At 42.2% G+C, this 24,406-nt stretch overlaps 1 non-coding gene across 1 annotated transcript; it reads right to left on the reverse strand.

Annotated features, from left to right (window-relative positions):
• Nucleotides 1-5,328: 5,328 nt before the first annotated feature.
• LOC118143911 (U6 spliceosomal RNA) lies at nucleotides 5,329-5,435 on the reverse strand. The gene has a single exon (XR_004728396.2). It is a non-coding gene; the product is annotated as a U6 spliceosomal RNA (small nuclear RNA).
• Between the last annotated feature and the right edge of the window lie 18,971 nt (nucleotides 5,436-24,406).

Here is a 24,406-nt window from a genome sequence, read left to right on the forward strand (position 1 = left end):
GTGTTTCAAAAAAAAAAAAAAAAAGAATACAGAATTGAGGTGGTCAGAATAGCTAGTTATTTTGCCAGTTAATTCCCTTCCCCTACCCCTTTCCCTTCCCCTTCCCCTTCCCCTTCCCTTTCTCCTTCCCCTTCCCTTTCTCCTTCTCCTTCCCTTTCTCCTTCCCCTTCCCATTCACCTTCCCCTACCCTTTCCCTTTCTCCTTCCCCTTTCCCTTCCCCTTCCCTTTCTCCTTCCCCTTTCTCTTCCCTTCCCCTACCCCTTCCCTTTCTCCTTCCCCTTCCCCTTCCTTTTCTCTTTCCCCTTTCCCTTCCCCTTCCCCTTCCCTTTCTCCTTTCCCTTCCCCTTCCCCTTTCCTTCCCCTACCCCTTCCCCTGCCCTTCCCCTACCCCTTCCCCTGCCCTTCCCCTACCTCTTCCCCTCCCCTTTCTCCTTCTCTTTCCCTACCCCTTCCCCTTCCCTTTTCTCCTTCCCCTTCCCTTCCCCTACCCCTTCCCCTTCCCTTCCCCTACCCCTTCCCCTTCCCTTTTCTCCTTCCCCTTCCCATTCCCTTCCCCTACCCCTTCCCCTTCCCTTTCTCCTTCCCCTTCCCCTTCCCTTTCTCCTTACCCTTCCCCTTCCTTTTCTCCTTCCCCTTGCCCTTCCCCTTCCTTTTCTCTTTCCCCTTCCCCTTCCCTTCCTCATGCTGCCCAGGCTAGTCTCCTCAAACTGGGCTCAAAGGGTCGTCTCACCTTGACCACCCAAAGTGCTGGTATTTCCAGCATGAGCCACCGTGCCTGGCCAAATTTCTTATTGTAGCTAAATATATTGGTGTTTGTCTTAGTCTGTTCAGGCTGGTGTAACAAAATACCTTAAAACTGGGTGGGTTATAAGCAATGAAATTTATTTCTCACAGTTCTAGAGTCTGGGAAGTCCAAGATCGAGGCACTGGCAGGTTCTGTGTGTGACGAAGGCCAGCTTTCTCATGAATGTTTGTTTTTTATCATGGTGGCATCCTCACATGGTAGAAAGAACCGAGCTTCCTTAGGCCTCTTTTATATAAGGGCATTAATTCTATTCATGAGGGCTCTGCCCTCCTGACAATCACTCTTAAGAAGCCCTTCCTTTTAATAACATCACCTTGAAGGTTGGATTCCAACACATGAATTTTGGGGGACACAAATATTCAGACCATAGCAGTATTGTTTACATGTCAAGTCTTCTGTTACTTTAGTGAGAGCCTGTGTGCTTAGCAAATTGACAAACATAATTCAAATGAAGACCTACCACAAAAACGGTGACTTCAACAAGGCAAATGTCACCTGGACAAGCCAGGCAATAGTCAATACTCTCTTCTTCACCATGTCTCCTTTTAGTATTGACGTTAGGCTTTATTCAGGCAATGGATGAACCATTAAGATCTTGTATGCAGGAAAGTTATATGATTGACGCTCGATCTGATGATAGTTTGAAAGAAGAGATGGCTGGGGATAGACTGGTGGGGGTGAGGAAAGGAAGGAAAGAAACAACAAAGGAGGTGATTAAAAAAAAGTTCCATCTTATTTGGTTCTGATATTTACATGAAACATGAAAGAGTCTTTCAACTCAGTCTAGTCATAGAGAATGTAGGACTACTTTACATGTATGTACCCTTTAACTCATCCAATAATCAAGGAATGTGAAGACAGAATGAAATGTAATCTTTTTCATCAGTGGTGGAGATTGCCCAAGAACAGTTAAGATTTAGAAGAGCAGACTTTAATTATGAGAACATTTGCTTACAGACATTTGATTACTATTAAATACATTCCATAAGATCAATGTTTAATTTCAAAATGAAAGTTTGCTTTTTAATTTTAATAGCTGCAAAATTCTGCTAAAGAAAGAAATCATAATAATCTATTCAAATCCAAGCTTGAGTAAATATAATATGGAAAGATAAGATGCAAGAAAGACTTTTCATAAATTAAGACACATTTATAACTCAAACATAAGTCATTTTTGTTTTTAGAATATAGGATGACTTTTATAAAAGACCAAAATTTTAAAGGTAACTATAAAATAGGCTATAAAAACCAAAGGATGATTTGTAAACATGGTGATTTGGCATAGAATAAAATGAGCTATAAATTAGTAGCTAAGCACAAAGTAGTTGTTGGAGACCTTTTTGTAAAGCAATGAACAATGCATGCTTTTAGGCTGGGCGCAGTGGCTCATGCCTGTAATCCCAGCACTTTGGGAGGCTGAGGTGGGCGGATCACCTGAAACTGGGAGTTTGAGACCAGCCTGACCAACATGGAGAAGCCCTATCTCTACTAAAAAAAAAAAAAGAAGAAAATTATCTGGGCATGATGGCACATGCCCGTAGTCCCAGGTACTCCAGAGGCTGAGGCAGGAGAATTGCTTGAACCCGAGAGGGAGAGGTTGCAGTGAGCTGAGATCATGCCATTGCATTCCAGCCTGGGCAACAAGAGCGAAACTTCATCTAAAAAGGAAACCACCACCACAACAAAAAACGATGCCTGCTTCTTTATTGCCAAAAAATGTTTTGTAATAGAGAGATCTAAAAACTGCTTATTGATTACCTTCACTATGTAAAGGACTATTTTCCCCTTTCCTCAAAAAAGTCTGTTTTAGGGGAATTTGAACACTCATTATATTATGACATAGTCTTTCCCTCAAGCTGGGATTCTAGTTGAGGGAGAAAAGGAATACATAAAAACCTAATAAATTTTACCTAATACTTGACAAATAAAAGCAATAAAAACATATTAATAAATGTTTAGATCCTAAAACATTTTTATGTAAAGATTATTTAAAAATCAAGAATGTAAGGGAGAAAAAAGTTTTGCCGCTATCTTCTTAATTTCTGTAGCTGAGGGCAGATGAATTAAGCTAACAAAAGACAGATTAACGGGAGAAAACACAATCTGTATTTATGTGTACATGAGTTCAGAGAAAAGAAGTGAAACTCAAAGAGATTAGACTCAGGGACTCATATACCCTTTTAACAGTGGAAAGAAAGTTTAGGCTTCGGCTTAAAGGATGATCATTTGCGGTGAGAAGACTAGGAAACATATGGGAGCACTAATGGAAGGTAAGGCCTACTTCAGTAAGACCTGATTATGCAAACTCATCTTGGTGTCAACTCCGCATCTTGAGGATAAGAGTGGCTCTTCTCTTCCTGGTCTGGTTGAAGGGTTAGGGAAAATTGTGTGTGTGTGTGTGTGTGTGTGTGTGTGTGTGTGTGTGTGTCTGTGACACCTTCATTAAAGAAAAATTTAGGCCAATGCCCTTTTTGGCCTTAGCCCACCTGCACCCAGGTGAAAAAAAAAAAAAAGAGGCCAGGTGCAGTGGCTCAGGCCTATAATCTCAGCACTTTGGGAGGCCGAGGTGGGTGGATCACGAGGTCAGGAGATCAAGACCATCCTGGTCAACATGGTGAAACCCAGTCTCTACTGAAAATACAAAAATTAGCTGTGCACGGTGGCACATGCCTGTAGTCCCAGCTACTCGGGAGGCTGAGGCAGGAGAATTGCTTGAACCCAGGAGGCAGAGGTTGCGGTGAGCCAAGATCACACCATTGCACTCCAGCCTGGGTAACAAGAGCGAAACTCCATCTCAAAAAAAGAAAAAAGAATTTATGGCGTGCTTTTAGGCAGATGGGGGAGAACAAAGAACTCTTCCTGAATTCGTTAATTCTCAATTGCTTTTAGCACAAATTAATACTCCTTATGCCAGAGTGGCATGTGGCATATTCTGGATTGCTTCAGCCCAATATTGCCTATCCTGATGGCTAGGTTCAATAGTTGTGATAGCAATGTTGAGAAAGAAGATTGATCTGTTGAGAAATGAGATTATATGCCTCTAATCCCAGCGATTTGGGAGGCCGAGGCAGGAAGACTGCTTTAGACCAAGAGCTCTAGAGCAGCCTGGGCAACATGGTGAAACCCTGTCTCCACAAAAAAGGTTTAAAAATTTAGCCAGGCATGGTGGCGTGTGCCTGTAGTCCTTGCTGCTCAGGAGACTGAGGTGGGAGGATCGCTTGAACCCACGAGTCCGAGGCTGCAGTGAGCTACGATCATGCCACTGCACTCCCAGCGTGGGTGACAGAGTGAGACTCTGTCTGAAAGAAAAAACAAAAAGATTGCTCTGTGGATTTCACAGATACAGAATACTGTTCCCCAGAAAGTGATGACAAATTCTTCTATCTCCTATTATAAAATTTTGAAATTTTATAATAATTTTATTTAAGAGTTTAAAATATTCATTAGGTCATTTTTTCTTATTTTAGGCCCCTAGGACCCAAGGGATAAAACATTATGAATATTGGTTAATCACTACTACCACCCTGCTCCCCAGTTAGATAGGAATTCTTTTGTAATTTTAAAGATAATGTTTTTTACCGATTGTAGACAAATACATGCTGCTCATAAGTTAGGAAAGTTCTGGATAAAAGTCCCATCATGAGGCCGGGTGCAGTGGCTCACATCTATAATCCCAGCACTTTGGGAGGCCGAGGCGGGTGGATTACGAGGTCAAGAGATCGAGACCATCCTGGTCAACAAGGTGAAACCCCGTCTCTACTAAAAATACAAAAATTAGCTGGGCATGGTGGTGTGCGCCTGTAGTCCCAGCTACTCGGGAGGCTGAGGCAGGAGAATTGCTTGAACCCAGAAGGCGGAGGTTGCGGTGAGCCGAGATCATGCATTGCACTCCAGTCTGGGTAACAACAGTGAAACTCCGTCTCAAAAAAAAATAATAATAATTAAAAAAAAAAAGTCCCATCATGGCAGCAAATCACACTGCCACGTGTGTACCTATGCAACAATCTTGCATGTTCTTCACATGTACCCCAAAACCTAAAATGCAACTTAAAAAAAATGGTTTTGATAAAAAAGAAAGAAAAATCAAAAAAAAAAAGAAAGAAAAAAATTACTAACAACAACAAAAAAGTCCCATCATCCAGAGAGACTATCGCTGTGAACATTTTCCCATATTGCTTTCTAACCGTTATTTATTTTTTTATTTTATTAAAAATATGGAACACAGCCGGGCGCGGTGGCTCACGCCTATAATCCCAGCACTTTGGGAGGCCGAGGCGGATGGATCACGAGGTCACGAGGATCAACCTGGTCAACAAGGATCAACCTGGTCAACAAGGTGAAACCCCGTCTCTACTAAAGATACAAAAATTAGCTGGGCATGGTGGTGCCCGCCTGTAGTCCCAGCTACTCTGGAGGCTGAGGCAGGAGAATGGCTTGAACCCAGAAGGTGGAGGTTGCCATAAGCCGAGATCCTGCCATTGCACTCCAGTCTGGGTAACCACAGCGAAACTCTGTCTCAAAAAAAAAAATGGAACCCTTCACGAATTTGCATGTCATCCTTGCTCAGGGGCCATGCTAATCTTCTCTGTATCATTCCAGTTTTAGTATATGCGCTGCCAAAGAGAGCACCGTTTTTTATTTTTTAGTATATTTAAGAATGTGTAGCTGGAACGGCAAAACAATATGTCTTGAATGCCAAGTTTGATTAATAGGTAATAAAGCATGGAATAGAGAAGGCTACTAAGGCTCCATCGAGTTTGTATTTTTGATATCGAAAAATGAATAAAATTTGTCAATTTGCCAAGCCCCTATTTGCTATGGTTTGTAATGTGTCCTGCAAAATTCATGTGGGCTGGGAGCAGTGGCTCACACATGTAATACCAGCACTTTGGGCGACCAAGGCAGGAGGATCGATTGAAGCCAAGAGTTCAAGAGCAGCTTAGGTAACACAGAGAGACCCCATCTCACACAAAAAAATTAAAATTAGCTGGGTGTGGTTGCATGTGCCTGTAGTCTCAGCTACTTGAGAGGCTAAGGCAGGAGGATCGCTTGAGCTCAGGAGCTAGAGGGTACAATGAGCTATAATCATGCTATTGAACTCCATCCTAGTAATAAAAAAAAAAAAAATCACATATTGAAACTTAATCTCCAATGTGAGAAGATTAAGAGATCTTTTGGAGGGGGGATTAAGTCACCCAGGCTGGAGTGCAGTAGTGTGATCATAGCTCACTGCAGCCTCGGACTGCTGTTTTCTTTTCTTTCTTTCTTTTTTTATAATTGCATTTTAGGTTTTGGGGTACATGTGCAGAACATGCAAGATACTTGCATAGGTACACACGGGGCAGTGTGATTTGCTGCCTTCCTCCCCTTCACCCACATCTGGCATTTCTCCCCATGCTATCCCTCCCCAACTCCCCACCTCTGTCCCTCCCCTATTCCCCCCAATAGACCCCAGTGTGTACTGCTCCCCTCCCTGTGTCCATGTGTTCTCATTGTTCATCACCCGCCTATGAATGAGAACATGTGGTATTTGATCTTCTGTTCTTGTGTCAGTTTGCTGAGAATGATGTTCTCCAGATATATTTATGTCCCTACAAAGTACACAAACTCATCATTTTTGATTGCTGCATAATATTCCATGGTGCATATGTGCCACATTTTCCCAGTCCAGTCTATCATTGATGGGCATTTGGGTTGGTTTCAGGTTTTGCTATTGTAAACAGTGCTGCAATGAACATTCGTGTGCATGTGTCCTTATAGTAGAACGATTTATAGTCCTTTGGATATATACCCAGTAACGGGATTGCTGGGTCAAATGGAATTTCTATTTCTAGGTCCTTGAGGAATCACCATACTGTCTTCCACAATGGTTGAACTAATTTACACTCCCACCAGCAGTGTAAAAGTGTTCCTATTTCTCCACATCCTCTCCAGCATCTGCTGTCTCCAGATTTTTTACTGATCACCATTCTAACTGGCGTGAGATGGTATCTCAATGTAGTTTTGATTTGCATTTCTCTGATGACCAGTGATGATGAGCATTTTTTCATACGTTTGTTGGCCTCATGTATGTCTTCTTTTGTAAAGTGACTGTTCATATCTTTTGCCCATTTTTGAATGGGCTTGTTTGTTTTTTTTCTTGTAAATCTGTTTGAGTTCTTTGTAAATTCTGGATATCAGCCCTTTGTCAGATGGGTAAACTGCAAATATTTTTTCCCATTCTGTTGGTTGCCGATTCACTCTAATCACTTTTTTTTTTGCCGTGCAGAAGCTGTGGAGTTTGATTAGGTCCCATTTGTCTATTTTGGCTTTTGTTGCCAATGCTTTTGGTGTTTTGTTCATGAAGTCCTTGCCTACTCCTATGTCCTGGATGGTTTTGCCTAGATTTTCTTCTAGGGTTTTTATGGTGCCAGGTCTTATGTTTAAGTCTTTAATCCATCTGGAGTTAATTTTAGTGTAAGGTGTCAGGAAGGGGTCCAGTTTCTGCTTTCTGCATGTGGCTAGCCAGTTTTCCCAACACCATTTATTAAACAGGGAATCCTTTCCCCATTGCTTGTTTTTGTCAGGTTTATCCAAGATTGTATGGTTGTAGATATGTTGTGTTGCCTCTGATGCCTCTGTTCTGTTCCATTTGTCTATATTTCTGTTTTGGTACCAGTACCATGCTGTTTTGATCACTGTAGCCTTGTAATATAGTTTGAAGTTCAGTAGTGTGATGCCTCCCGCTGTGTTCTTTTTGCTTAGAATTGACTTGGCTATGTGGGCTCTCTTTTGGTTCCATGTGAAGTTTAAGGTGGTTTTTTCCAGTTCTGTGAAGAAGGTCATTGGTAGCTTGATGGAGATAGCACTGAATCTGTAAATTACTTTGGGCAGTGTGGCCATTTTCACGATATTGATTCTTCCTAACCATGAACATGGAATGTTTCTCCATCTGTTTGTATCCTCTCTTATTTCGTTGCGCAGTGGTTTGTAGTTCTCCTTGAAGAGGTCCTTTACGTTCCTTGTTAGTTGTATTCCTAGGTATTTTATTCTATTTGTAGCAACTGTGAATGGCAGTTCGTTCTTAATTTGGCTCTCTAAGTCTGTTATTGGTGTATAGGAATGCTTGTGATTTTTGCACATTGATTTTGTATCCTGAGACTTTGCTGAAGTTGCTTATCAGTTTCAGGAGTTTTGGGGCTGAGACAATAGGGTCTTCTAGATATACTGTCATGTTGTCTGCAAATAGAAACAATTTGGCTTCCTCCTTTCCTATTTGAATACCCTTTATTTCTTTTTCTTGCCTGATTGCTCTGGCTAGAAATTCTAGTACTATATTGAATAGGAGTGATGAGAGAGGGCATCGTTGTGTAGTGCCAGATTTCAAAGGGAATGCTTCCAGTTTTTGCGCATTCAGTATGATATTGGCTGTTGGTTTGTCATAAATAGCTTTTATTATTTTATGATACGTCCTGTCAATACCGAGTTTATTAAGGGTTTTTAGCATAAAGGGCTGTTGAATTTTGTCAAAGGCCTTCTCTGCGTCAATTGAGATAATCATGTGGTTTTTGTTTATGGTTCTGTTTATGTGGTGAATTATGTTTATAGACTTGCGTATGTTGAACCAGCTTTGCATACCCGGGATGAATCCTACTTGATCATGATGGATAAGCTTTTTGATGTGCTGTTGCAATCGGCTTGCCAGTATTTTATTGAAGATTTTTGCATCTATATTCATCATGGATATTGGCCTGAAGTTTTCTTTTCTTGTTGGGTCTCTGCCAGGTTTTGGTATCAGGATGATGTTGGTCTCACAAAATGATTTGGGAAGGATTCCCTTTTTCTGGATTATTTGGAATAGTTTCAGAAGGAATGGTAACAGTTCCTCTTTGTGTGTCTGGTAGAATTTGGCTGTGAACCCATCTGGACCTGGCTTTTTTTGTGTGGTAGGCTCTTAATTGTTGCCTCAACTTCAGATCTTGTTATTGGTCTATTCATAGTTTCAACTTCTTTCTGGTTTAGGCTTGGGAGGACACAAGTGTCCAGGAATTTATCCATTTCTTCTAGGTTTACTAGTTTATGTGCATAGAGTTGTTTGTAATATTCTCTGATGATGGTTTGAATTTCTGTGGAATCTGTGATTTCCCCTTTATCATTTTTTATTGCATCTATTTGGTTATTCTTCCTTCTTTTTTATCAGTCTGGCTAGTGGTCTGTCTATTTTGTTGATCTTTTCAAAAAACCAGCTCTTGCATTTTTTGAAGGGTTTTTCGTGTTTCTATCTCCTTCAGTTTTGCTCTGAGCTTAGTTATTTCTTGTCTTCTGCTAGGTTTTGAGTTTTTTTATCTTGCTTCTCTAGCTCTTTCAATTTTGACAATAGGGTGTCAATTTTGGATCTCTCCACTGTTCTCATGTGGGCACTTATTGCTATATATTTTCCTCTAGAGACTGCTTTAAATGTGTCCCAGAGATTCTGGTATGTTGTGTCTTCGTTCTCATTGGTTTCGAAGAACTTCTTTATTTCTGCCTTCATTTCATTGTTTATCCAATCAACATTCAAGAGCCAGTTCAGTTTCCATGAGGCTGTGTGGTTCTGAGCTAGTTTCTGAATTCTGAGTTCTAACTTATTGCACTGTGGTCTGAGAGACTGTTTGTTATGATTTCAGTTGTACTGCATTTGCTGAGGAGTGATTTACTTCCAATTATGTGGTCAATTTTCAAGTAGGTGTGATGTGGTGCTGAGAAGAATGTATATTCTGTGGACTTGTGGTGGAGAGTTCTGTAAACGTCTATCCAGTTTGCTTGTTCCAGGTCTGAGTTCAAGTTCTGGATATGCTTGTTAATATTCTGTCTGGTCGATCTGTCTAATATTGACAGTGGAGTGTTAAAGTCTCCCACTATTATTGTGTGGGAGTCTAAGTCTCTTTGTAAGTCATTAAGAACTTGCCTTATTTATCTGGGTGCTCTTGTATTGGGTCCGTATATATTTAGGATCATTAGCTCTTCTTGTTGTATTGATCTTTTTACCATTATGTAATGTCCTTCTTTGTCTCTTTTGATCTTTGTTGCTTTAAAGTCTATTTTATCAGAGACAAAAATTGCATCTCCTGCTTTTTTTTGCTCTCCATTTGCTTGGTAAATCTTCCCCCATCCCTTTATTTTGAGCCTTTGTGTATCCTTGCATGTGAGATGGGTTTCCTGGATACAGCACACCAATGGGTTTTGGTTTTTTATCCAATTTGCCAGTCTGTGTCTTTCGATTGGTGCATTTAGCCCATTTACATTTAGGGTTAATATCGTTATGTGTGCATTTGATACTGCCATTTTGATTCTAGCTGGCTGTTTTGCTCATTAGTTGATGCAGATTCTTCATTTTGTTGATGCTTTTTAGCATTTGATATGTTTTTGGAGTGGCTGGTACTGGTTATTCCTTTCTATGTGTAGTGCCTCTTTCAGGAGCTCTTGTAAAGCAGGCCTGGTGGTGACAAAATAGATGAGTACTTGCTTGTTCGTGAAGGATTTTATTTTTCCTTCACTTATGAACCTCGGTTTGGCTGGATATTAAATTCTGGGTTGAAAGTTATTTTCTTTAAGGATGTTGAATGTTGGCCCCCACTCTCTTCTGGCTTATAGTGTTTCTGCCGAGAGATCTGCTGTGAGTCTGTTGGGCTTCCCTTTGTGGGTAACCCGACCTTTCTCTCTGGCTGCTCATAGCATTTTCTCTTTCATTTCAACCCTGGTGAATCTGACGATTATGTGCCTTGGGGATGCTCTTCTTGAGGAATATCTTTGTGGTGTTCTCTGTATTTCCTGGACTTGAATATTGGCCTGCCTTGCTAGGTTGGGGAAGTTTTCCTGGATAATATCCTGAAGAGTATTTTCCAGCTTGAATTCATTCTCTTCATCACATTCAGGTACACCTATCAAATGTAGATTAGGTCTCTTCACATAGTCCCACATTTCTTGCAGACTTTGTTTATTCCTTTTTGTGCTTTTTTCTCTAATCTTGCCTTCTCATTTTATTTCATTGAGTTGATCTTCGACCTCTGATATCCTTTTTTCTGCTTGGTTAATTTGGCTGTTGAAACTTGTGCATGCTTTGCAAAGTTCTCATGTTGTGTTTTTCAGCTCTATCAATTCACTCATACTCCTCTCTAAGTTGTCCATTCTTGTTATCATTTCATCAAATCTTTTTTCAAGGTTCTTAGTTTCTTTGCATTGAGTTAGAACATGTTCTTTTAGCTCACGGAAGTTTCTCATTATCCACCTTTTAAAGTCTGATTCCGTCATTTCATCACACTCATTCTCCATCCAGCTTTGTTCCCTTGCTGGTGAGGAGTTGTGATCCCTTGTAGGAGGTGAGGTGTTCTGGTTTTGGGTGTTTTCCTCCTTTTTGCGCTGGTTTCTTCCCATCTTTGTGAATTTATCCACCTGTCGTCTGTGTAGTTGCTGATTTTCAGATTGGGTCTCTGAGTGGACGTCCAGGTTGTTGATGGTGAAGTTATTTCTGTTTCTTAGTTTTCCTTCTAATAGTGTGGCCCATCTGCTTTAGGACTGCTGAGGTCCATTCCAGGCCCTGCTTGCCTGGGGGTCACCTGCAGCAGCTGCAGAACAGTAAGGGTTGCTACCAGTTTCTTCTTCTGCTATCTTTGTCCCAGAATGATGCCCACCAAATGTCAGTCTGATCAGTCCTTTGTGAGGTGACTCTTTGGATATACAGGGGTCAGGGAGCTGCTTGAGGAGATAGTCTGTTCTTTATAGGAGCTCAAGTGCTGAGCTGTGAGCTCCGTTGTTCATTCAGAGCTGCTAGGTAGGTATGTTTAAGTCTGCTGCAGCAGAACTCATAAACCTCCTTTTTTTCCCCAGGTGCTCTGTCCTGGGGAGTTAGGGCTTTAATTATGAGTATCCATTACGTTGCTGCCTTTTTTTTTTTTTTTTCAGGGCTGTCCTGCCCAGCAAGGAGGCAGCCTAGTCACTGCCTGCAGAGGCTTTGCTGAAGCTTTGCAGAGGTTTTGTGTGTTCCGCCCTGCTGCTGTGTGTATTTCCCTGCAGTCCTGTTTGTATGGGTGTGGTTAGAACTGCCTTGGCAATGTTGGCCCGCCTCTGTAATGGCGGACTCTCTTTGTTACAGCAGGTTGCCTCAGCAATGGCAGGCTGCATCAGCAATGGCAGACTACCTCTGTAGGGGTGGAGTGCCTCGGTATGGCAGACACCCCTCCCCTACAGAGCTGGGCTGTCCTGGTTTTAGCTGTGCTTGCTGTGAAACTCTCAACACCGAGCATTTCCAATTGCTGTTTTTTGTTTATTTGTTTGTTTTTGTGGGCGTGGGACCCACTGAGCCTGATCACCTGACTCCCTGCCTCAGAGCCCTTTTTTTTTTTAAGTTAAATGGTTGACTCTCTCCCAGGTGTTCCAGTCACCTGCTGAAAGAGCGCTGGGATCTGTGTGATTTCCTGTGCAGCGACCCACTGTGCTGGCTGAAACAATGTTGCTGCCTGGGAATCTCCTGGCCTGGCTTTATGTTTCAGTCCCGTTTAATCAGATGAATGGGCTAATCTGCCTTCCCAGATCTCCAATTGCCAGTTTAACAGGGCAACCAGACCAGTGTATTTTGTACGGAGAGCTGCTGCACTGCGGCACCGGCCGAAACAGCCGCGCCAGCCAAAACAGCCATGCTGGTGACTCGGGGCTTTTCCGGCTGGGAATCTCCTGGTCTGTGGGCAATAAAGATCCGGCTGGAAATGTGGCGTCCACTCACCCTCTGCGCTTTCACTGGTAGCTGCAATCCTGAGCTGCTCCTACAGCGCCATCTTGAATCACCCCCTGGACTGCTGGTTTCAAACGATCCTCTCACCTCAGCCTCCTGAGTAGTTAGGACTACAAGCACACACCATCATGCCTGGCTAATATTTTTTTGTTGTTTAAGTTTTGTAGAGATGGGGTTTCATTATGTTGTCCAGGCTGTTCTCGAGCCTTCATGAGTGAGATTAACAACAGTTATTATATTTATTTATTTATTTTTGGAGATGGAGTCTTGCTTTGTCACCCAGGCTGGAGTGCAGTGATGTGATCTCAGCTCATTACAACCTCCACCTCCTGGGTTCAAGTGATTCTCCTGTCTCAGCCTCCCAAGTAGCTGGGTCTAAAGGCACACACCGCCACGCCTGTCTAATTTTTTTGTATTTTTAATAGAGATGGGGTTTCACCGTGTTAGCCAGGATGGTTTCAATCTTCTGACCTCGTGATCCACCCATCTCGGCCTCCCAAAGTGCTGAGATTACAGGCATGAGCCACTGCTTGTGGCCTTAACAACCTTTAAAAAGGACTAGAGGTAACAATGTAGGCCTTTGACTCACCCTCCCTTCTGCCATGCGAGGACACAGCATTTAAGGTTCCATCTTGGAAATGGAGACTGGGCCATCACTAGACACTGAACTTGCCAGCACCCTGATCTTGGACTTCCCAGCCTCTGAAACTATAAGGAATAAATTTATGTTCTTTCTAAATTACCCAGGCTCAGGTATTTTGTAATTGCAGCACAAATGGACTAAGACACTGTTTTAGATGATTGCTGAGAACAGAATGGCAATTGGTTTTCACTCATTTTTAGAAATACCTTGATTACATTTTAATAGCTTTAGTCAGATGAAATTCACATACCATACAATTTACCCATTTAAAATATACAATTCAAAAATTTTTAGTGTATTTACAGAGTTGTGCAACAACACTTTAAGTTTAGAAACTTTTTATCAAACCCAAAAGAAACCCCACACACTTCAGCAGTCATTCTATTTGCCTCCAGTCCCACCACCCCAAGACTGTCACTAATTTATTTTTTGTCCCTATAGATTTGCGTATTCTGAACATTTCATATAGATGGAATCTTACAATATGCAATCTTACGTGACTGGCTTCTTTTTTTTCAAGATGGGTTTTCACCGTGTTGGTCAGGCTAGTCTTAAACTCTTGACCTCGGGTGATCTGCCTGCCTTGGCCTCCAAAGTGCTTGGATTACAGGCGTGAGCCACCGTGCCTGGCTCAAGGTGCAGTTTCAAAAATATATAATACGGTTTGAATTCTGGGGAAGGAGGGTTGAACTTTGGGGTGGTTTCTTTTACTTAGCATTTGATGTTTTCACGGTTCATCCATGTAGCACATATTGGTAGTACTTCATTTCTTTTTGTTGTCAAATAATTTTTGATTATATGGATAGACCACATTTCACTTATCTGTTCACCAGGTGATGCCCATTTAGGCTGTTTCATTTTCTGCTGTCATTAACATTGCTGCTATGAACATTTGTATACAGGTTTTGTGTGGATATACATTCTTAGTTATCTTGGGTCTCTACTTAACAGTAGAATTGTGTGGTCCTATGGTAAGTTTATGTTTATGGTTTTGAGGAATTGCCAGACTATTTTCCAAAACATCCCACCAGCAATGGGAAATTCTTCATATCCTCTCCAACACTTGCTACTATTTGTCTTTTTTATTATAGGCCATCTTTCCTAGTGGGTGTGAAGTAGCATCTCATTGTGGTTTTGATTTGCAATTTCCTGATGGCTAATGGTATTAAATATCTTTTCATGTGCTTATTGGCCATTTCCTTAGAAAAATGTCTTTTAGATCCTTTGCCCATTTTTAAATTGGATTGTCTTTTTATTATTGAATCATAAAATTTCTTTTATGTAGTCTGTATATGAAGTCCTTAGCAGATATGTGATTTACAAATATATTCTCCCAATCTGTGGATTAACTTTTTCTTTCTTTCTTTCTTTCTTTTTTTTTGAGATGGAGTTTTGCTCTTGTTACCCAGGCTGGAGTGCAATAGCGCGATCTCATCTCACCGCAACCTCCGCCTCCTGGGTTCAGGCAATTCTCCTGCCTCAGCCTCCTGAGTAGCTGGGATTACAGGCACGTGCCACCATGCCCAGCTAATTTTTTGTATTTTTAGTAGAGACAGGGTTTTACCATGTTGACCAGGATGGTCTCGATCTCTTGACCTCGTGATCTACCTGCCTTGGCCTCCCAAAGTGCTGGGATTAGAGGTGTGAGCCACCGCGCCTGGCCTCTTTCTTTCTTTTAGATGGAGTCTCGCTCTGTCACCCAGGCTGGAGTGCAGTGGAGCAATATTGGTTCACTGAAACCTCTGGGTTCAAGCTATTTTCTTGCCTTGGCCTCCTGAGTAGCTGGGACTACAGGCGTGGGCCACCACGACCAGCTAATTTTTGTATCTTTAGTAGAGACGGGGTTTCACCATGTTGGCCAGGCTGGTCTCGAACTCCTGACTTCATGATCCCCCTCCTCGGCTTCCCAAAGTGCTGGGATTACAAGCATGAGCCACCATGTCCTGCCTAAAGTATATTTCTTAAAGTAGAATTTTTAGGGAATGAAACTGATTCATTTTAAATATATGTTGGTAAACTGGTAAATCAGCTTCTACATTATACGCTGATACATGCATTTACCAGAAATTACCTGTCATCTCCATACTCAATATTCCCCAACACACAATAGATATTTAAAAAATATTCATGGGAGGCCAGGTGCGGTGGCTCATGCCTGTAATCCCAACAATTTGGGAGGCTGAGGTGGGCAGATAACCTGATGTCAGGAGTTCGAGACCAGCCTGGCTAACATGGTGAAACCCCCGTCTCTGGTAAAAATACAAAAAAGTTAGCTGGATGTGGTTGTGAGTGCCTGTAATCTCAGGTACTTGGGAGGCTGAGGCAGGAGAATCACTTGAAGCCAGGAGGTAGAGGTTGCAATGAGCTGAGATAGCACCACTACACTACTCCAGCCTGGGTGACAAGAGCAAAACTGCTTCTGGAAAAACTATATATTTCATGAGGTAAATAAATTAATTCTACTCCTGTGGAACATTTTAGTTGTCTCCACATTTTCATTACGTATTATAAATAGTATTGAAATGTGTATCTTTTTTTCTTTTTTTTTGAGATGGAATCTTGCCCTGTTGCCCAGGCTGGAGTACAGTGGTGTGATCTCAGCTCACTGCAACCTCTGTCTCCTGGGCTCAAGCAATTCTTTTGCCTCAGTCTCCCAAATAGCTGGGATTACAGGTGTGCACCACTACACCCAGCTAATTTTTATATTTTTTAGCAGAGATGGGGTTGCTGTATTGGTCATGCTGCTCTCAAACCCCTGACTTCAAGTGATCCACCCACCCCGGCCTCCCAACATGCTGGAATTACAGGTGTGAGCCACCGTGCCTGGCTGAGATGATATTTTATACATCAATCTTTTTAATACTGTTGATCATTTTCTTAGCATAGATTCCTAGCACTGCGATTTTTGGATGTAGAGCACATTTGGGACTCTTGCTGTATACTCCTTTCTGGCAAGTTCTATTTTCATTAACTTTGGAGAAATTTAGGTATTAAAGCTTTGTTTTTCCTCCAAATTATAAGCTTTTGGATTTATTAACTTGTTTTCTCAGAATAAGAAAAAATTTCAACACAATTTGTTTTGTATTTTTCCCCTTTAATTATTGGTTTTGTTTAGGATTGCTTTTGTCTTTGTTTTGTTTGTTTCTTTGTTGTTGAGATGGAGTTTCACACTGTTGCCCAAGCTGGAATGTGATGACATAATCTTGGCTCACTGCAGCCTCCACCTTCCATGTTCAAGCAATTCTCCTGCCTCAGCCTCCAAAGTAGCTGGTATTATAGGCACCCACCAACACTCCTGGCTAATTTTTTGTATTTTTAGTAGATATGGGGTTTCACCATGTTGGCCAGGCTGGTCTTGAACTCCTGGCTTCAGGTGATTCACAAAGTGCTGGGATTACAGGCATGAACCACTACACCCAGCCGCTTTTGGCAATTTTTTACAGCCATCTAACTCTAGAAAAGAAAAAGATAATAATCAATAATCTAATACTTGGATTAGATATTACGTAAACATGCCCAGTTTAAGATTACTAGAATACCTGTATTCAGGCCAGGTGAGGAGGCTCACACCTGCAATCTCAGCACTTTGGGAGGCTGAGGCAGGCAGATCACTTGAGGCCAGGAGTTCGGGACCAGCCTGGCCAACATAGTGAAACCCCCGTCTCTACTGAAAATATAAAAATTAGCCAGTCGTGGTGCCATGCACCTGTAATCCCAGTTACTTGAGAGGTGGAGGCAGAATTGCTTGAACCTGGGAGGCAGAGGATGCAGTAAGCCGAGATCGAGCCACTGCATTGCAGTGTGGGTGACAGAGTGAGACCGTCTCAAAAATGAAAAACACCTGTATTCACTGGTAACTGATTGGATGACTACCTAGATTCTCAGATGTCTTTAATTCCATTTTTTTTTTTTTAGAATTAAACATTTTATCAGAAATGCTAATTTATTCCTAGAAGGAGCTTATCAGGGAGTGAAAATTCTGTTGGATGCCAACCTTGGGAAATTTTTTCTTTAGCTCTTTGTTTGCTTTCTATCTCAATTAAACTTACTGAAAGAAAAAGAAAAAAATTCCACATACAGGCAGGCAGAAGTCATCTAACAGAGAAATCCATCAGACTGCACTGAGATTTCTCAAGCAATGTTTGAAGACATGAAAATATTTTCAAAACGGAATTCTCTTTCCTGCTCAGTTTATATGTAAAAGCAACAGAAAGCCCTTCCCATATGTGCCAACTCTCAAGACACATCCCCCGGAAACTTTCCTAAATAAGCAAGTAGTAAAAACCCAACTAGACACACAACAACTTCATGACATGATTTAATCAACAGTGAGAAGAATGAAAAACAAAAAACACATGAATTCCTCATTATAAGGCATGAAAGACTGGGAGTAATCACCGCACTTCTTCATCCAACTTGGTCTAAATACAGAACAGAATAACTAATTCCACTCCTGTGGAACATTTTAGTTATGTGTTATAAATAGTATTGAGATGCATATCTTTTTTTTTTTTCTTTTTGGAGACGGAGTCTTGCCCTGTTGCCTGGGTTGGAGTGCAGTGGTGAAATCTTGGCTCATTGCAATCAAGTGGTGATTCTCCTGCCTCAGCTTCCCAATTAGCTGGGACTACATGCTTACCACCACACCGGGCTTATTTTTGTATTTTTAGTAGAGACAGGGTGATTCCATGCTGGCTAGGCTGGTCTCAAATTCCTGATCTCAAATGATCCACCAACCTTGGCCTCCGAAAGTGCTAAAATTACAGATGTGAGCCACAATACCCCACTGATAGGGTCTCATTTTTACCCAGGCTGGAATGCAGTGGCATGATCATAGCTCACTGCAGCCTCAAACTCCTCGGCTCAAGCAATATTCTGCCTTAACCTCCTGAGTAGCTGGAACTATAGCCATGTACCACCATGCCCAGCTAAGTTTCTTTTCTAAATTAATTTTTTTTTTTTCAGACAGGGGGTCCACTGTGTCGCCCAGGCTGATCTCCAGCTCTTGAACTCAATCAATCCTCCTGCCTCAGACTCCCCAGTAGCTTGGACTACAGACAGATCCCACTGCATCTGGCTCCAATGCATGTTTTTCATTATGGTACATCTCACTTTGGACCAGTCACATCTGAAATGCTTGATAGCCACGTGTGGCTGCGGCTATTACCTTGGAGGTCAGAGATTGCATTTCTCTCTTATCTTTGTAGAACCCATCAAAGTACCCAGGTTAGATGAAATGTTCAAGAAATATTATTTGGTTGATTAGTTATTAATAATTACACTAGCAGGTTGGGCTGTAATCACATGAAGCCCTGTGATTGCGCTGTGACTGTGGCTTAAGAAAGTGCCCCAGGTTTTTCTGGGGTGATCAAAATCTGCTAGGCCAGTTAATAGGTAATCTTTAGTATTCTATTCAGAATCACTTCAAAGGCTGGGAAGGAGGAGGGGCTCACTTCAAAGGCTTGAGGAGAGAGAAATAGAGCAAGTTAGTAAAGCCGGTTGCCAGGACAACCTTTTCAGGATTGAAAGCAGACAATCATAGGTTGTAGACCTAGGCTGGGTATAGCTGTGATCTTTTCCTTTTGTAATATACTCGCCTTTTGCTTGGCTCTAAGAAACAGCAGTTTTTAAACGGCGATTTAAGAGTTTAATTTGGAGCCAGGAAGCTATATGGTGCTAAAAAGTGTTTAAGTGCAAAAGGAAGGAAAACGGGCAGAACATTGATTGGAAGGGAACAACCTGAGGTGAAGCACAATCACGTATAAGGTTCAACTTGACGTTCACATTCAACTGTTGGAATGTGCAGTTCAAGAGGAACTTTCACCTTCATTTGCAGATAGACCTCATTTAATGGGAATAAGAATCGGGAGCAAAATCAGTTTTTTCCTTGGCCTTACAATGTCATTAGATTAGGCAGTTTAAGAGTTAAGAAAATTATTTGATATTTATTTTTTCTTAAGTTTTATTCTCAAATTATTTAAATATTTATGCAGATGTTAGTCGGTTATATTTTTTTTTAATTGATTTTTTTTTTTTTTTTTTGAGACGGAGTTTCACTCTTGTTACCCAGGCTGGAGTGCAATGGCGCAATCTCGGCTCACCGCAACCTCCGCCTCCCGGGTTCAGGCAATTCTCCTGCCTCAGCCTCCTGAGTAGCTGGGATTATAGGCGCACACCACCATGCCCAGCTAATTTTTTCTATTTTTAGTAGAGACGGGGTTTCACCATGTTGACCAGGATGGTCTCAATCTCTTGACCTCGTGATCCACCTGCCTCCCAAAGTGCTGGGATTACAGGCGTGAGCCACCGCGCCCAGCCCCAATTAATTTTTTTTTTTTTTTTGAGAGCGAGTCTTGCTCTGTTGCCCAGGCTGGAGTGCAGTGACACAATCTCAGCTTACTGAAACATCCGCCTCCCTGTTCAAGAGATTCTCCTGCCTCCGTCTCCCAAGTAGCTAGGATTACAGGCTCCTGCTACCATGCCTGGCTAATTTTTTGTATTTTTAGTAGAGATGGGATTTCACCATATTGGCCTGGCTGATCTCAAACTCCTGACCTTGTGATCCACCTGCCTCAGACTCCCAAAGTGCTAGGATTATGGGCGTGAGCCACTGTGCCCAGCCTGGTAATTTTTTCTGAGACAGGGTCTTACTCTGTTGCCCAGGCTGGAGTGCAGTGGTGAGATCACGGCTCACTGCAGCCTCAACCTCCTGAGTTCAATTGATTCTCCCACTTCAGCCTCCCAAGTAGCTAGCACTATAGGCATGTGCCTCCATGCCTGGCTAATTAAATTTATTTTTTGTAGAGAGGATTATCAATTTTTTCATAAATAAATAAACTTTTGTGGGGCACTTACTGTACACCTGGCACTTTACTAAATGCTTTTTATGAATTTAATTCTCAGGAAAAAAATTTTTGCTTACCTTTTATAGATTTTTGTTCGTTTGATTTTTTTTAGCAACTCTTCTGGGACTCGAACCAGATTTTTAAAAATTAATGTTTTGGCCAGGCACAGTGGCCCATGCCTGTAATTCCAGCATTTTGTTAGGCTGAGGTAGGAGGAGCACTTGAGCCCACAAGTTTCATACCAGCTTAGGCGACATAGGAAGACCATGTCTCTAAAGAAATAAGAAAGTTATTTCTTTGGTGAAAAAATTAAAAATAAAAGATATTTAATTTTTTTAAAAAAAATTTAAGTTTTCCCAGCACTTTGGGAAGCTGAGGCGGGTGGATCACGAGATCAGGAGATCGAGACCATCCTGGTCAACATGGTGAAACCCCGTCTCTACTAAGAATAGAAAAAATCAGCTGGGCATGGTGGTGCGTGCCTGTAATCCCAGCTACTCAGGAGGCTGAGGCAGGAGAATTGCCTGAACCCAGGAGGCAGAGGTTGTGGTGAGCCCATATTGCGCCATTGCACTCCAGCCTGGGTAACAAGAGTGAAACTCCGTCTCAAAAAAAAAAAAAAAAAATTTAAGTTTTGAGAGATTAAGTGCCTTGTTCAAGAATTGTTCATGGCTGGGCATGGTGGCTCACACCTATAATCCCAGCACTTCGGGAGGCTTAGGCGGGTGGGTTGCTTGAGCTCAGGAGTTCAAAACCAGCCTGGGCAACATGGTGAAACCCCATCTCTATAAGGAAAAAAAAAATAGCCAGGTGTGGGCACCTGTGGTCCCAGCTACTTGAGAGACTGAGGTGGGAGGATTGTTTGAGCCTGGGAAGTCGCGTAAGTGAGCTAGGATTACACCACTGCATTCCATTCTGGGCGACAGAGTGAGACCCTGTCTCAAAAAAAAAAAAAAAAAGAAGAAAAAGAATGTTTCTATAGAAATAATATAACTGTGGATAAATTTTATATTTCCATTTTATTCAAAACATTTTTAATTTACATATAATAACTACATATCTGTGTAGTACAATGTGATGTTTTGTTTCATATATATACACTCACACACATACATTGCGTAATGATCACATCACAGTAATTAAGCATATCTCTCACATTAGATATTAGCATTTCTTTGTAGTGAGAACATTCAAAATTCTCTCTTCCAGCTATTTTGAAATATGCAATACATTATTGATAAGTATAGTCACAACACTGTGCAGGACACCATAACCTTTTCTTCCTGATTACAACTTCCTGCTGTTGCCCATTCTCTTTGTGTTACTGAACCGAATTGGGGTCTGCTTGCTGGGTGTGCTAAGGCCAAACATCCACACTGAGGTTTTGCAGTGGGAGAAAGGAGGGCATTTATTTGCAGGGCACCAAACAAAGAGAATCAGGCAGCTCAGGTTTAAGGCCTGGCCTCCCCAAAGGCTTACAAAACCCGCAAGGGTTTTGTTTGAGACAGAGTCTTGCTCTGTCATCCAGGCTGGAGTACAGTGACAGCATCTTGCTTACTGCAACCTCTGCCTCCCAGGTTCAAGCGATTCTCCTGCCTCAGCCTCCCAATTAGTTAAGATTACAAGCACATGGCACCATGCCCAGCTAATTTTTGTATTTTTAATAGAGACAGAATTTCGCTATATTGGTCAGGTTGGTCTGATCTGAAACTCCTGACCTCAGGTGATCCACTTGCCTCAGCCTACCAAAGGGCTGGGATTACAGGGATGAGCCACCGTGCTGGGTGTATGCGAAAGAGTTTTTAATGATGGAGTATAGTTCAGGAAAGCAGAAGTTATAGGCAAAATTAGAAATCAATGCATGGAGGTTATACTTTGGTTTGGCCTAAAGTGGTGGGATAGACTAAAGGCGGGTGTATTAGTCTGTTGTTGCTCAGCTATAAAGAAGTACCTGGGTTGGCCGGCGCAGTGGCTCATGCCTATAATCCCAGCACTTTGGGAGGCCGAGGTGGGTGGATCATGAGGTCAAGAGATCAAGACCAACCTGGTCAACATGGTGAAATCCCGTCTCTACTAAAAATACAAAAATTAGCTGGGCATGGTGGTGCACACCTGTAGTCCCAGCTACTCGGGAGGCTGAGGCAGGAGAATTGCCTGAACCCAGGAGGCGGAGATTGCGGTGAGCCGAGATCGTGCCTTTGCACTCCAGCTTGGGTAATAAGATCAAAAGTCCGTCTCAAAAAAAAAAAAAAAGTACCTGGGTTAATTTATGAAGAAAAGAGGTTTCATTGGCTCACAGTTCTGCAGGCTGCACAGGCAGCATGGCTGGGGAGGCCTCAGGAAACTTGGAATCATGGCAAAGGTAAAGGGGAAGCAGGCAGCATGTCTTCACATGGCCGGAGCTGGAGGAAGCGGGTGGAGGAGGTGCTGCATCCTTTTAAACAACCAGATCTCGTGATAACTCAGTCACTATCATTAAGTGTTAAAACGCTCGCTTTGAATGAAGAGACCCCCTCCAAAAAGGCTTTGTGTGAGCAACATGGCTGTTTATTCACCTGGGTGCAGGTGAGCTAAGGCCAAAAAGGGTGTTAGCGAAGGGCAGTGGGATAGGAGTTGGTTTTATAGACTGGGGCAAATTTCTGGGGGAGAGGGCAGGGGTGTTACAGAGTAAGATCAGTTACAGTGGTGGGGGAAGAGGCAAGGAATATACATAAATTCAGTTATAGTGGCGGGCGGGGTGAGGAGTAAAAGCATTTAAGATGACGGTGGGGTGAGGAGTAAGAGCATTTAAGATGTCAGGGTGGGGTGAGGAGTATTTACATTATCATAACAACAGTTAAGATGTCAGGGTCGGGTGAGCCACAGTGATCTGCCGAGGCAGGCAGGACTCTAGACTTTCTGGGTCCGGGCTTGCACCTGGAGGCCTGACAATAAGAACAGCACTAAAGGGGAAATCTGCCCCCATGATCCCATCCCCTCCCACCAGATCCCATCTCTAACACCGGGATTTTTTTTACTTTATTTTTTACTTTATTTCCCCCTGCCCCCGAAGGAGTCTCTCTGCCACTCAGGCTGGAGTGTAATGGCATGGTCTTGGCTCACTGTAACCTCCACCTCTTGGGTTCAGGTGATTCTCCTGCCTCAGCCTCCCAAGTAGCTGGGACTACAGGCATGTGCTACTACACCCAGCTAATTTTTGTATTTTTAGTAGAGACTAAATAATAAAATTAAAACATTTTGTATTTTCCACTACCTTGGCCAGGCTGGTCTCCTCACCGTGTGATCCGCCTGCCTCAGCCTCCCAAAGTGCTAGGATTACGGGCATTACAATTTGACATGAGATTTGGTTGGGGACACAGACCTAAACCATACTGCAGGGGTGGAAGGGGGATACTTACAGGTCATCGGTAGATTCAAGGATTGTTCAATTTGCAACTGGTTAAGAAAGGAAGGGAAGCTTTGTCTAAAGGCTTGAGGTCCACAGAAAAGAATCTTAGATGTGGCCTGTGGGTTTGACTTCCTCCAGGTCCCTCTCAGAAAGAAGTTCAAAAGTTCAAAACAAAGAATGGCTATTAGAGTTCAGTCCTCAGTTCCCTCTTATCTGAGGTCTATGTGCCATCGGACAGCATTTTCTATTTGGTGGGGGTCTGGGTTTCTGAAAAACAACTCACTGACAAGTGTTAAGATGTTATCTTTAGATTTTACAGGGAATCAAACATTTTGTGACTTGAACTTCTTTGGCTCTTGCTTTAAGCTACTATTACCTTCTTGCTTGTCCAGTTCATTTACTTCTCAAGGCTGGCTGGGTGTCTGGAGTTTCCCTTGAAGGAACTCAAGATTTTCCTTTATTTCCATATTTGGGGGTGTCCAACAGGCCCCTAAGAAGAGTCCCTGCTTCATCTCATTCTGCCTCTCCCCAGCGCCTCCCTTCCCTAGTCTTTGGCAAACACTGCTGTATTCTCTACTTCTGTGAGAATGACTTTTTAGATTTCACATGTGAGTGAGATCATATGGTATTTATCTTTCTGTGCCTGGCTTATTTCACTCAACATAAGCTCTCCAGGTTCATCCAAGTCATCTAAGATGACAGGATTTCATTCCTTTTTATAGCTGAATTGTACTCCATCATGTATACATACCACATTTTCTTTATCCATTTGTCTGTTGCTGGAAACTTAGGTTGATTACTTATCTTGGCTACTGTGAATTATGCTGCAACAAACGTGAGAGCGCAGGTCTCTCTTCAGCATCCTGATTTCATTTCCTTTGGATATATACCAATAGAGGGATTGCTAGATCATATGGTAGTTTTATTTTTAATTTTTGGAAGAGCTTCCATATGGATTTCCATAATGGCTATACTAAT

The sequence above is a fragment of the Callithrix jacchus genome, chromosome 11 (genome assembly GCF_049354715.1).
Source record: "Callithrix jacchus isolate 240 chromosome 11, calJac240_pri, whole genome shotgun sequence".
Lineage (NCBI taxonomy): Eukaryota > Metazoa > Chordata > Mammalia > Primates > Cebidae > Callithrix > Callithrix jacchus.